We start from the raw sequence: 7,162 nt of genomic DNA, 5'->3' as shown, positions 1-7,162 counted from the left end.
CAAATTCAAACGAATTTTCCAGCCCTCGCTGAATGGGCCTTTCCCAGGGGTGCTTATTAACTGTCTCCACCCCCACCTTGGGGATTTTCTCACCCTGGAGTTCAGAATCTTCTATCCCAAGATAAATACTGCCGCATCATTGATTAATCCAACTACCATCTGGATGACTTTAATTACAATACATCTGAACTCACTATGCACTCTGTGTTGGGGTTTTCTGCTCAAGAATTGTAATCTCTGCAGGACTCTACCCAAACATTGCCTTATCTGACTTCCAAGATGTGTAGTGTGGGTAATTTAATGACTCTGAGGCTGTGCCTATTAAAGCTGTTTCTCCTTATGAGTAATGAAATTCAGGGATCGTAGAAATCGTTTGGCTGGTGAGCCAAAAATTGAAAGTTAAAATTAACCATGTGCTTCGCAAAGAGATCTAGCCCTTGAGATAAAGACTTAACACAAAGGTTTAAGCAAATCGGACAGGCGTAGCGGAAGACCTAATCAAGTTGATACACTATCTCGGTGATTTTATCTAAACTTCTGTAATACCTGGTATTAGACTGATTTTGTTCTGCTAGACTGTTTTCCTCTTGGCGCCTACATCCTTTTGTTTCTATGCAGTCTTTAGTGTAAGCCGTCTGCACCTGTGACTCTTGCAACCTGGCTCCTGGGTGGGGAAGTAAAGAAAGTAGTGGTTATTTACAAGTGAATTCGAAGGTATGGACACACGTGACCTTTCCAGTTTTATGTTAATCTCAGTAAGTACTTAACCGTGGATATCTTTTGAAATGTGGTTTTCCTTGGGAAAGGAATTTGCCAAATCTCAGATCCTGCTGAAAAGTACCGCAAATATCCTTTACAACATTTACTTTTCTTCCAACAGACCAGAGATCTGGAGTCTAAATGAAACAAGTTTTCACAACTAGGTATTATGTTTATAAGTTGTGAGCACTAAATTTCTGCCTCTCTGGAAAATGTAGGAAATGGAGTGACATGCTGTAAATGTTTATGGAACTCAGTTTGAGATACCCACAACTGGTACTCAGGGTGAGTTTACAGGCAAAACCGAAACAAGTGCCAATAAAACATTTATGGTCTCTCACACCATTATGTAGTTTTCTTATGCCATGTAAGAGAAAAGATATTAAGGAAAATTTTTAGTATTTTGAAATAATACTGCTCCTATCACCGTATGTTCCTTTGCCTGCTGAAAACATTTTTTCTAACCTAATATCAACACAAGCTTATTCTCAACTGTTAGATGTCTATGAATATCATCAGTAAATATTTTAATATTATGTAATTATATACATTTATAGGGCACAATGGGATATTCTGACACAGGTAAGCAAAAATTTTAAAATTGTAAAGCTATATAAGATTGAATTTTATTTTGTTTTTTGGGTTTGTTTTTGTTTGTGTGTTTTTGTTTGTTTGTTTTTGTTTTTGTTTTTCGAGACAGGGTTTCTCTGTGGCTTTGGAGGCTGTCCTGGAACTAGCTCTTGTAGACCTGGCTGGTCTCGAACTCACAGAGATCCACCTGCCTCTGCCTCCTGAGTGCTGAGATTAAAGGTGTGTGCCACCGAGGATGTCTTTAGCAAAGATAGAGTCCCAGCACTGCAAACTTTTCAAGTCTGCTTCAAATCACTAACTCAGACTGTTCCCAGGAAGGGGAAAAGTTTAGAATGAACATTGTTGTTGTTTTAAATAGGATATCCAGGTGTGTGTGTGTGTGTGATGTGGTGGTATAGTTCACAGATAAAACTCTCATCTAGCATGTGCCCTGAATCCCCAGCACTGCAAAATAGTTAAAAATAAATATAGCATAGTAGAGATTTTACTTGCTTTTTAAAAATAAGGCTTTTTTATGTGTGTGGGTGTTTTGCCTGCATGTATGTCTGTGCATTATGTGCGTGTCCGGTACCAGCAGAAGCCATAAGAGGGTGTCTGGTCCTCTGGAAGAGTAGCCAGTCCTCTTAACATCCTCAGCCTTGAAAAGTAGATTTTTTTTTTTAATTCAATTGTAATCCAGGCAGACCTGGGCGCACCCCTTTGAATTAGGCACAGTGCCTCTGTGCACCCTGGCTCTGTACTCAGGCTCCGAGGTCTCTTTAAGAGAAAAAGTCCGCCACTTCCTCTTTTCTATCCAGTCTCTGAGGAGGCAGCTCTTGTCTGTCTGTCTGTCTGTCTGTCTGTCTGTGTCTGTCTCTCTGTCTCTCCCTCTTTCTCTGATAAACCCTCCATCAATAAACTCTTCATAATAAGTCATGTCTGCTGATCTCTGTTTCCCATCCACTGTCCCTCACCCGCCAAGGTTCCACCTTCGAGATGCGCTGTATTCCTAACACCATTTCTTCTTTTTTGCCTATGAAATGCCTGCTCATTAACTTGTCAAAAACTCATCTGATAAACTTTCCATTATGGTTCCCCAACTCCTCCAGGCTTAGATTCAGTTGTCCTATGGTACTTTATTTTGCTTTGTTGACCTTGTGTGTATAAGGATTCATTATATACACAAGGCTGACCTGAAACTCACACTATGCATTATAGGTCTGAATGAAAAAAATGAAATAAAAGAACATGACTACTCCTAAAGTATCTGGCTTGCTGGCATACTTGCAGGCAGACCACTGTATACACAATAAATAAAACTTTAAAAATAAATAAAGTGAAATAGCAATGAAAATAAAGTTTACCATTAAAAAAATACATGTCAGGAGCTGGAGAGATGGCTCAGAGGTTAAGAGCACTGGTTCTTCCAGAGGTCCTGAGTTCAATTCCCAGTAACCACATGGTGGTTCACAACCATCTACAATGAGATCTGGTGCCCTCTTATGGTCTGTAAGTAGACATGCAGGCAGAACACTGTACACATAATAAATAATTAAAAAAATATGCCCACAAACAATCTTCCGCATTTCCCATTCTGCCCTCATTGTAGTTGAAATCATTATTTGAACTCGTAGGAAGCCTGGAGTTAGATGAACTAGTTTATAACTTCATTTTATAAGTAACAAGCCCATATCCTATGATTTCCTGTTGCAGGAGAGTATAACCTTTCTTCTTTCAAATGATTACATTTAGCCTGGTGTGGTGGCACCTGCCTTTAGTTCCAACACTTAGGAGGTAGAGGCAGGCGAATCTCTGTGAGTTTCAGGCCCTGCTTGGACTACAAAGTAAGTCCAGGTCAGCCAAGTCTACACTGAGGTTCAGTCTCAAAAACCAAGTGGGATGGAGAGATGGCTCAATGGTTAAGAGCACTTTCTGCGCTTGCAGAGGACCAGGATTTGGTTCTAGCATCTACATGGCAGCTCACAGCTGTCAAGACACTCATACACATGAAAATAAGTAAATCTTGTTTTTTAATTATATGTTTGTGTTTATGTGTTTATACAATGTGTATGTGTAAGTGGGGCCTACCTGTGTCATAGCACTCATGTAGTTGGTCAGAAGACAGCTTGCAAAAGTAGGTTTTCTCTTGCCATCAGTGAGGCCTCAGGGATTGAATTCAGATCTTTTGGCTTGGAATCAAGTACCTTTACCCACTGAGCCATCTTTCAGGCTCATGTCCAACTTTTTGATATTGCCAAACAACACTATCTTTTACAAAATTCATACTTGAGAATCACACAGTCAAGTTTTAAAAAGTAACCTTTCCCCGCCAGTCTCTTAACTTTCTAGGTATGTTTGCAATTTTATGTTAGGCCTCATTTATAGCTATAGTGCTAGACACATGTGCCTTCCACGTAACAGAGTGATTCAGCTGGAGAGAACATTGGAGCCCCATCTCCTTTGAGATGGCTTTATTCATTAACTTGTTGGGAAATGCAGAATTTGGTGGTTGATTAATTAAAAAGGTACTCCAAAAATCCACACATTTCCTGTTTTACAAATAGCCCAACTATTGTGTAGAAAAGATTCGAAGAGGTCACATTTCAAATTTGATTTTTTTGTTTGTTTTTCGAGACAGGGTTTCTCTGTATAGCTTTGGAGCCTATCCTGGCACTCACTCTGTAGACCAGACTGGCCTCAAACTCCCCCATAGGCTCAGACATTTAACACTTGGTCCGGAATTTGTGGCACTATTTGGGTAGGTTTAGGAGCTGTGGCCTTGCTAAAGAAAGTATGTTTACTAGGGACTGGTTTTGAGATTTCAAAACCTTGGGCCTGGAGAGATGGCTCAGAGGTTAAGAGCACTGGCTGCTCTTCCAGAAGTTCTGAGTTCCATTCCCAGCCACCACATGGCGGCTCACAACCATCTATAATGCCATACATACCATCAGAAGACTGTATATATAATAAATAAATCTTAAAAAGAAAATGAGAGGCCGGGCATTGGTGGCTCATGCCTTTAATCCCAGCACTCGTGAGGCAGAGGCAGGCAGATCTTTGTGAGTTCAAGGCCAGCTATGGTTTACAGAGCCAGTGCCAGGATAGGGTCCAAAGCTACATAGAAAAACCCTGTCTCGAAAAACAAACAAACAAACAAACAAAAACAAAAAAAGAAGAAAAAAGAAAAGAAAATGAGAGAGAGATATATTTCAAAAGCTTGAGCCATTCTCAGCATGCTTTCTCCTTTGTGAGCCCTTAGCTTCTGCTCCCAGGATCTAGTTCTTGCCACCTGCTGCCTCCACTCTGTCATCATGGACTTTAACACTCTGGAACCATAAGTGCCCCCCCAACTCTTATATAGGTTGTTTTGGTCATGTTTCATCATAGCTGCAGAAAAGTAACTAATACAGTTACCAAAGAGTAATTTTCCTAATTCCATCATTTCTTGTATGGCCATACAATCATTACTGTCTATTCTTCTATAAGGAGAAACTTTTTTTTTATCCTATTCATTTGATTTTTTTTATTCTATTTTATGTGCATGTTTTACCTGTATATATGTCTGTGCAGCATATATGTGCCTGGTACCTGTGGAGGCCAAAAGAAGGCATCAGATCACCTAGACCTGGAGTTACAGATGGTTGTGAACTACCAGTCTGGGTGTGGGGAATTCACTGGAAGTGCAGTCAGTGCTCTCAACTACTGAGTCATCACTCCAACCTACTTATTACTTATTTATGCCAATAAGAATCTATAGATTCTTATTTTAGTTCATGGTTTTGCTAGCAAAGTAGGTCTACTTTCTTTGAACCCTACACACTACAAAGAAAAGTTTGACAGTTGCTTGGTTCTATGGCTATAAACTTTTTAAAATTTTAAGATGTATTTATTTTGTGTTTTTTTTTTAAGGATTTATTTATTTACTATGTATATAGTGTTCTGTCTGAATGTTTGCTTGCACATCAGAGGAGGGCATCAGATGTAGACAGTTTTTGTCCTGTCCTGTCCTGCAGCCATTTAGTTCCAAAGAAACACACAGAGGCTTATATTAATTATAAACTGTTTGGCTGATGGCTAGGCTTCTTACTGACTAGCTCTCTCTTAACTATTAATCTATTTCTATTAAACTATGTATTGCCATGAGGCTGTGGCTTACCCATAATGCTCCAGCATGTTACTCCTTTGGCAGTTACATGGCATCTTCCTTGCAAGTTCCTTCCTGAGTCCTTCTCCCAGAATTCTCCTAGTCTGGTGGCCCTGCCTATACTTTTTTGTCTGTCCAATGGCTGAAACAGTTTTATTCATCAACAAATAAGAGAAACATACATTCATAGCATTCAGAAGGATATTCCCCATCAATCAGATCTCACTTTAGATGGCTGTGAGCCACTGTGGTTGCTGGGAATTGAACTCAGGACCTCTGGAAGAGCAGTTAATGCTCTTAACCTCTGAGCCATCTATCCAACCCCCTTTCTGTGTGTTTTTCCCATATATATCTTCATGCACACATGCATGCCTGGTGTCTGCAGGAGCCAGAAAATAGCATTGGTTTTCCTGGAATTGAAATCAGCTCGCATTCTCTTTTTTATTTAGTCTAGGTCCTCAGCCCATGGAATGATGTCACTCATGTTTAGGGCAAGTCTTCCTACCTCAAACTAATTTTGGTAATCCAGCATAGACATGCCCAGAGATTTGTTTCCATGGTGATTCTAAATCCTGCTAAATTGTCAATCAAGATTAACAAACAAAAACGGTGGAGAGCAATTGAGGAAGATAGCTCAAGTCTTCCTTATACATATGTACATAAGTGTACAAGTACTTACACACACAGGAAAAAAATAAGCAGAGAATGTGGGTTAGTACATTTTGTAGCAGACCCTTTACTTTATGCTCTCAGGCTCCTACCCCAGGATCCTGTAGTGTGTGTCTTTCTGATGTTTTGGACACCAGTGGAACTCGAAGGAACTGCCTACGCTTCTCTATCAGGAGAAACCCTCTATTACTGAAGAAGGGTGACCAATAAATAAATGTGCCAGGTTCTCAGCTCCAGGTAGACTGTTTTGGAAGGCACTCTGCTCCCTTCTCAGTGGTTTCCTTGTTAAGGCAACTATGTTGATTACAGCAATGACTTCAATCATATATACTTTGATCCCTCGTCTCTGTCTCTTTCCTTTCCCTGCTTTTTTTTTTTTTTTTTTTTTTTTTTTCCGAGACAGGGTTTCTCTGTGTAGCTTACTCGCTCTGGAGACCAGGCTGGCCTCGAACTCACAGAGATCCGCCTGTCTCTGCCTCCCAAGTGCTGGGATTAAAGTCGTACGCCACCAACGCCTGGCTCCCTGCTTATTCTTGTTCCTTCCGAAGTAAATTACCTGTGCCCAAATCTTTCTCCTGGGTTCCTGTTTCTGGAGAAGCATGGCTTATGCTACTGCTTGAGATTTCATTCTAGTCTCTAATTTAACTGTATGCCTTTTATAGGTAGGTAGCTTACCTAAACAGTTACTGAATCTTCCACCAGCTCCAGGTTGAATAAAGAAACAAAACTGAGTTAAAATAAAGGTATAAAAATGCTTGTGGTGGTCTGCATAAGAATGGCCCCCACAGACTCATATATTTGAATGCTTAGTCACCAGGGAATGGCACTGTTTGAGAAGGATTAGGAGGTGTAATCTCACAGTAGGTGTGGCCTTGTTGGAGGAAGTGTGTCACTGGGGGTGGACTTTGAGCTTTCAGAAGTGTAGATACTCTTATGCTCAATCTTGGAAGGAATCATAAGGTGACTGGGTAATTCCACGGCTAATTTGGCAAGATACAAAATCACCTAGGAGACAAACTC

The sequence above is a fragment of the Cricetulus griseus genome, chromosome 6 (genome assembly GCF_003668045.3).
Source record: "Cricetulus griseus strain 17A/GY chromosome 6, alternate assembly CriGri-PICRH-1.0, whole genome shotgun sequence".
NCBI lineage: Eukaryota > Metazoa > Chordata > Mammalia > Rodentia > Cricetidae > Cricetulus > Cricetulus griseus.
This window is presented reverse-complemented; position numbering follows the sequence as displayed.